This window comes from Balaenoptera acutorostrata, chromosome 8, assembly GCF_949987535.1.
Source record: "Balaenoptera acutorostrata chromosome 8, mBalAcu1.1, whole genome shotgun sequence".
In the NCBI taxonomy this organism is placed as follows: domain Eukaryota; kingdom Metazoa; phylum Chordata; class Mammalia; order Artiodactyla; family Balaenopteridae; genus Balaenoptera; species Balaenoptera acutorostrata.
Window position 1 is genome coordinate 95,241,441 of NC_080071.1, and position 7,575 is coordinate 95,249,015.

Genomic DNA, 7,575 nt, shown 5'->3' on the forward strand with positions numbered 1-7,575 from the left:
TCGTTTAAGATCAGTGCAGTCATGGGGCTTCCCTGATGGTGCAGTGGTTGATAATCTGCCTGCTGATGCAGGGGACACGGGTTCGAGACCTGGTCCGGGAAAATCCCACATGCCGCAGAGCAGCTATGCCCGTGTGCCACAACTACTGAGCCCCCACGCCTAGAGCCCGTGCTCCGCAACAAGAGAAGCCACCGCAATGAGAAGCCCGCGCACCGCAGTGAAGAGAAGCCCCCCTCGCCGCAACTAGAGAAATCCCGTGTGCAGCAATGAAGACCTAACGCAGCCAAAAATAAATTAAATAAAGATTTTAAAAATCTTTAAAAAAGGAAAAAAAGATATCAGTGCAGTCGTGTTATGCCTAAAATCTCATATCTTGTGCCTTTCCTCGGGCACACCTTTCTCAGTTTCTGAGGCCACTGTCACTCACATACAGGCGAATGGAGAGTGGGCTATCTAGTGTGAGACCTTCTTTACCCTGTGTGTGAGTCTGCTCGGGGCTGCCATAACAAACACCACAGACCGGGGAGCTTGAACAACAGACCTACCTCCTAGTCCTGGATGCCATCTGAGATCAAGGTGTCTGCAGGCTGGTTTTTCCTTGAGGCTTCTCTTCTTGGTATGTAGACAGCCATCTTCTCACATGATCTTCTGTGTCCTAATCTCTTCTGGTAGGACATCAGTCTTATTGGATTAGGATCCACCCTAGTGACCTCATTTTACCGTGATCACCTCTTTAAAAACCCCATCTCCGAATACAGCCACATCCTGCGGTCTTGGGGGTTAGGGATTCAGCATGTGAATTTTCGGGGGCACAACTGAGCCCACAGCATCCTGCTTAGGAACTAACGTGCCTGGGTCCTTCCTTCCCTCAAGTCCCATGGGGATCATGTGATAGCTAAGGGAGAGGCCACTCGTGCAGTGTTTGTGTCCCAGTTGGGGAACCCTTCTCTGCTCTCTTTGATCAGGCAGCAGCAGTGCCAGCCCCATCCTGAGGTGAGCAGTTCTGGGGTTTCCTGCCGTGTCACCTTGCCTGCTGAGGTGCTCATTGTCAGGGAACCAAGAGCCACCAGCCTCGTGGGGATGCCGGGGACTCTCAGGGCCTTGGCAGATGTCTCTCCCAGCAGATACTCTAGCGAAAGTGGGGAAACATTTGGGGATTTCATGTGGGAGAGAGTCACAGTCTCGTTTATGCTTCAGAAAGACCACGTTGGGGTGGGATGTGAGACGCACCGTGGGGGCAGGGAGCTTTGTCAGGGCCTGATGGAGGAACCAGGCACTAGATCGGGCTTGGGCCAGGGCTGTGGGCGTAGAGGGGAATTAGTGTGAATTTGGAGGAGGGGGTCGCAGGGTATGAGATCAGCTGGTGCACAATTCTCTGGTTGGTTGATGGTGAGGTAACAGGGTGGTGAACAGTATCAATCCTTAGGTGCCAGTAGGTCTGGGGGCTCTTGATCATCAAGTACAGTAGTTAATGTCTTCCATCTGGTAGAAGTCTGTAAAACAACTCAGGAAGCATGCATCAGATGCTGTTATCCAGGTACTTCAGAGAGGAGCTACAGCAGAGGATATGGGGGGCTGGGTCTGTCCTGGGAAGGCCCCGTAGGGTCCTGCTCGGTTACACCCGGTGTCTGGGCTCAGCAACCAGGGAAGGTGGGGCTGCTCCTGGGTGTGGGGAGCTGCAGGATCCCGGTCCCCTGAGGGTCCTGTTAGCCCCCAAGGTGAGATGGGGGTGCAGTGACTGGACAGAGGCGTCCGGCCTGGGAGAGGGGTCCGGGCTGGAAATGTCACGGGACTCATCGCAGGGAGGGAGAGGAAAGACCAGGCTGGGGAAGGTGGGTTACAGCAGACTCCACGGATGTGTCTGTGGGCCTGACAGAAGCAACTCAGAGCCAGAAGAAGTGGCCGTCAGGAGCTCAGCTTCATTCTCCTGTTCCTTTGTAAAACTGCTGTGTCAGTTTGAAACACCACCAGGAGACTTCTGGGCCCATTGCTGCCATGGTTTCATCAAAGGGGCCCGGGTGGAAAACAGAACCACTGCAGGCCCCACCCATGTCCCCACTGGGGGTGAATCCGATCAGGGCTCCAGGGCTCACAGACTTGAGGGAACCTCTGTCCTCCGGACTGGTCTTCCGCCTTCCTCTCACTTGCTGGTCAGGAGCCCAGGCACCCCCATCCTGGCTCCATCCCCCAGGGCCTGGATTCTGGGACAGCTTAGAGGTAATGCAAGACCCTCACGCTCCTTTATGTGCCTGGGGGCAAGAATGTCTAAAAAGGTGCAACTGGCTGATTACAGAGGGCTGAGTGTTTGCAGCAGGTATGGTTGGAAAGATGGGGTGTGAGTTTCCTATGTCTTCACAGCCTTCCTAGTATAAAGATCTGTGCATGTCCTATGGCCAGTGAACTCCCCACACCATCCTCCCAGGAAGCTCAGCCAAGTATTATGAGGGCAGAGGCTCTCCCCTTGCTTATCTGTAACTTCCCACTCCCACAATGAGGAGCTTGGTGTCCACTATCTGCCATTTACCTATGCATTGCTCCTTTCCAGATTACATGTGCAGAGGTTTCAGAATTGTTAGCTGCTACACCCTGGAAAGAACTCCATAAAATAAAGTCCACTGTTTGTGTACATTTTGCATTTAGTTTAGAGATTGCGTTCATTTCCACAGTTAACTTAGGTCAGCACCTTTTATCCCATCCCCTACAGTGAGATTTTTCCATGCATTTCTAATACAGTTAGATTCGGTCACCTTGAGTATTCCATCCTGTAATACCCCTACACTGTAAATAACTAAATTTGAATAGAGTTTGATTGACCCCTTGGGCTATACACATCTGTGGGCTTAGACAAATGCATAGTGACAGGTATCCATCCTAGAGTGTCACATGGAATACTTCAAACCCCCCACCCCATGATCTGCTTATCATCTGTGTAGCTTTGCCTTTCCCAGAATGTCACCAATGGGGTCATACTGTGTGCAGCCTCCTCAGCCTGGATGCTTTCACGTAGCAGTATATACTGAGGATTTATCCATGTCTTTCCATGGGTTGATGGTGCATTCCTTTCTGCTGCTGAGTAGTATTCCATTGCATGTGTATGGGAGGAAAAACAATTTTCACTCTGTCCTTCTAGGTTCTTGGTTGAGCCCCACCCCCGCCGTCTAATAAAAGCCAGATTAACAGTAGAAAAACAGAAGTTTAACAGCATGTATACCTCCTGTATACAGGGGAGCTACCCAGAAAAATTGAGTCAGTCCCTGAAATGGCCAAAGCCATTACCTTAAATACCAAATACCATCTTCAGATAAAAACAAAAGACCTTGGGGAAGGGGGGAAGCCAATAGTGGCAGGTTATCATGCAAAGCACAGTAAACAAAGGTATTGTATGCAGATTTAAGTCGGGACTTCTCCGTTGATAAGAGTGACGAGATTTAATCATCCTTCTATTTCTGGTGCAAAGAGGGACACTCCGTTACAAATGGAGATTTCCTTATAAATGTCCTTCATAAAAGGTCAGTCTCTACTCAGTTTTTTCTATCTTTCTTTTTTTGAATGAGACTGAAATAATCCTTATGCCAGAGAGACATATATTGGCGTGGTGTATTCTGCTCGCCTTGACATGGATGTACTCCACTTTGCTTATGCAGTCATCTAGTGAAGGATATCCTGATTTCTTCAGGTTTTTAGCCATTATGAATAGTGCTGCTGTGCATAATTGCATCCTTGTCTGCTTTTAGACATAGATTTTCAAAGCAGTTGCCTATATACTGGACGCATAATTGTTGGACCCCGAGGGGAGGCTTGATTTGTTGTGGAAAAAAGCTGCGGAACTGTCTTGCCTCGTGGCTGTGCCTGCACCCCAGCCATGAGGAGGGGTTGCTCCTCACCCTCCAGCAGTCGGTGTTGCCATAGTTTTGTTGGAGTTTAGCCATCCTAGTAGGTGTGCTGTGATGGCTCACGAATTTAATTTGGAAATCCCTAATAGTATATGATTTTTTGTATAATTTTTGTATGATTTTTATTAGCTGTATATCTTTTTTGGCCAGGTGTGTGTTCAAATCCTTACCCATTTTTAAAATGGGGTTGTTCTAAAAAAAAAAAAAAATGGGGTTGTTCTAGTGGTCTTTGTCCACGTTGAGTCCAAGTCCTTTACTGGATATGTGGTTTACAAGTATTTTTCTCCCAGTTTGTGGCTTGTCTTTTTTATCTTGGAGAGGCAGCAGTGAGTGGTGGCGTGAAGCGAGATCTTCATTCCCTGCCCAGGAATTGAAGCTGGGGAGCCTGGATGAAAACCAGGAATCCTAGCCACCACCCCCGCTAGCTCTTGCCCCAGTGAAAAATGCATTTCTCATAGAGGTAAAAACTGTAAAAACAGGTACAAAGTTTATTATTAGAGACATAGCACAGCAACAAGTGGGAGAGCACACAGAGAAACAGTTTGTTTAGTTAAGACAGAAGCAAGGCAGAGATGCACACCCGGAGAGGAAGGGTGTGGACACCCTCCCTAATGAGGAGGAGTGCAGTAGAGAGGCGGTTAAGTCACTTATATAGGGCAGTTCTTCCGGGTCTCTGTTCACCTCTGGCCAATTATCTGGTTTCTTTTTCCACACCTGCCCTGCCCTAGGACCCTCCCCAACATGCGTGCGCAACTTTTTCCCAACATGGATTACCACCCAGAGGCCTGTGGGACGACCTTAGCATCACCTATTTTGGGGTGGTGCCCCTTCCTTTTTGACCCCCAAGGAACCTTTCTGCACATGTGCAATGTTTCCCTTGCCCCAAAGATGAGAAATGTATGACCTCTTGATCTTTTAACAGGGTTTAGTCCCACTCTGTCCCTCCCATAAAAATGTCCAATGTGGGCTTCCCTGGTGGCGCAGTGGTTGAGAACCTGCCTGCTAATGCAGGAGACGCAGGTTCGGGCCCTGGCCTGGGAAGATCCCACGTGCCGCGGAGCGGCTGGGCCCGTGAGCCACAGTTGCTGAGCCTGCGCGTCTGGAGCCTGTGCTCCGCAGCGGGAGAGGCCGCGATGGTGAGAGGCCTGCGCAGCGCGATGAAGAGTGGCCCCCACTTGCCACAACCAGAGAAAGCCCTCGCACAGAAACGAAGACCCAACACAGCCAAAAAAAATAAATAAATAAATAAATTAAGTAAAAAAAAAAAAGTAACTGAAGTGAAAAACCAATTGAGGACACAAAACAAGGCAAAAATATTAAAAAAAAAAAATGTCCAATGTCTGGTTATTTACCCTATTTCTGTTGCTGGTTTTCATATCGAGGTGCAGACCCCGAAATATAGACAGGAGTCCGGTCATAAATATGTAGTCCTAGAGCCCGTTTGTCTCTTGCTTCAGGAAATGTAAACAGGGGGTTGGTAATGAATGTCCAGCCTGGAGCCCATTTTTTTCTCACCCCAGGAAGTGTGAACCGGAGGCCAGTTGTAAATGCGTAGGCTGGAGACCATTTATCTCCTGCCTCATTTTGACTTTGTAAATAAGGTCTTTGAGAGTAGAAATCTTTAATTTTATAAAGTCCACTATATTTTTTTCTTTTGTGATTGGCCTTGTATGTTAAAACTCAAAGCCCGTGATCTATAGACGAAACCCAAGGTCACGTAGATTTTCTTCTATGTTTCTCTGTAATTTTCATAGCCTTGCATTTGAAATATCTGTGAATAAATTTGTGTGAATTTGGCATAAGTTTTAAAGTTCGTGTCTAGGGACTTCCCTGGTGGTCCTGTGGTTAAGGCTCCGTGCTCCCAGTGCAGGGGGCCTGGGTTCCATCCCTGGTCAGGGAACTAGATCCCACGTGCCTCAACTAAGAGTTCGCATGCTGCAACTTAAAAAAGAAAAAGGTCCCGTGTGACACAGCTAAGACTCAGCGAAGCTAAATAAATAAATATTAAAAAAAAATAAGTAAAGTCTGTGTCTATAATCATTTCATTTCTTACGGTTTCTAGTTAATTGCTCCTTAACTATTTTGGAGAATTCATGGGTCATTTGGCTCTATTTCAATTTGAATTTCCACAGCAGAACGGATGTAGCAGAAGCCGGGTCTCCTCAGGACCCACTGGGGCTTTGGGACACTGTGGGGTCCGGTTCACGCTGACAGGAGCCAGGTCTCCTCTGGACCTGCTGGGAGGTGACGCTGCTAAAGGAAAAGGTGAGGAAAAGTGGGGGAGAAGGTTCTTGTGTCTAGTTGAGTGCTGAGGGTGTCTGTCCTCAGAGGACCCAGGAGAGGAAGGGCTTCATGTGGAACACTGGGTTTTTAGCCAGTTTTTGTGTGATGTAGACAGACTGCAGTGTTCTTTGGTGTGTGGTGTCCAGTTTTGCCAGCACCATTTATTGAGGGGACTGTTGTTTCCCCAGTGTATGTTCTTGGCTCTTTTCTTGTGAATTAACTGACCGCATAACCGTAGGTTTATTTTTTGGGTCTCTGTCCTGTTCCTCTGGTGTGCGTGCCTGTTTTTGTGCCAATTGCACACTTTTTGGTGACTGTAGCTTGGTAATGTAGTGTGAAGTCAGGGAGGGAGATGCCTCCAACCTGTTCTCCTTTCTCAGACTCCCTTTGGCTATTCAGGGGCCTTTGTGTTTCCACACAAATGATAGGAACGATTGCTATATTTCTGTGAAGAATGCCATTGGAGTTCTGACCAGGCGTGCTTTGCACTTGAACATTGCTTTTGGTAGAATGGACATTTTAACAGTGTTCTTTGCATCCGTGAGCATGGGCTAGCTTTCCATTCATTTGTGTCTGTTCAGTTTCTCTCATCAGTGTTTTACAGTGTTCGGTGTGCTTTCGCATCCTTGGTTCAGTTTATTCCCAGGTATTTGTTAGATGCAGTTGTAAACGGGTTTGTTTTCTTCATTTCTCTTTCTGATGGCACATCACTAGTGTCTAGAAAGACAAGTGGTTTTTAGGGCTTCCTTTGTGGCGCAGTGGTTAAGAAACCGCCTGCCAATACAGGGAACACGGGTTCGAGCCCTGGTCCGGGAAGATCCCACATGCTTCGGAACAACTAAGGCCGTGCGCCACACCTACTGAGCCTGCGCTCTGGAGCCCGCGAGCGACAACTGCTGAGGTCGTGTGCCACAACTAGTGAAGCCTGCTCTCTTACAGCCCGTGCTCCGCAACAAGAGAAGCTACCGCAATGAAAAGCCTGTGCAGCGCAACGAAGAGTAGCCCCTGCTTGCCGCAGCTAGAGAAAGGCCGTGCACAGCAACGAAGACCCAATGCAGCCAAAGATAAATAAAGAAATAAATATATTTTTAAAAATTCATAAAAAAAAAAGAAAGAGAAGTGATTTTTGTGTACCGATTTTTTACGCTGCAGCTTTACTGAATTCGTTTATTAATTCTAACAGGGTTTTTGGTGGTTTGATGTGGGAAACTAGAATTCAGAAATCCCACTGTTTCTACTACAGCCAGGTCATCCACAGCACCCAAGACACAGTGGCTCCTAAAAAACCTTCCCATGGTGCCTGTTAATAACGCGTGGACCCTACAAGAATGATGAGCGTCACCACTTTAGGTGAACCGCATCTGGTTAAGGCTTGGCCTCTATTATGAAGTTTGATGTC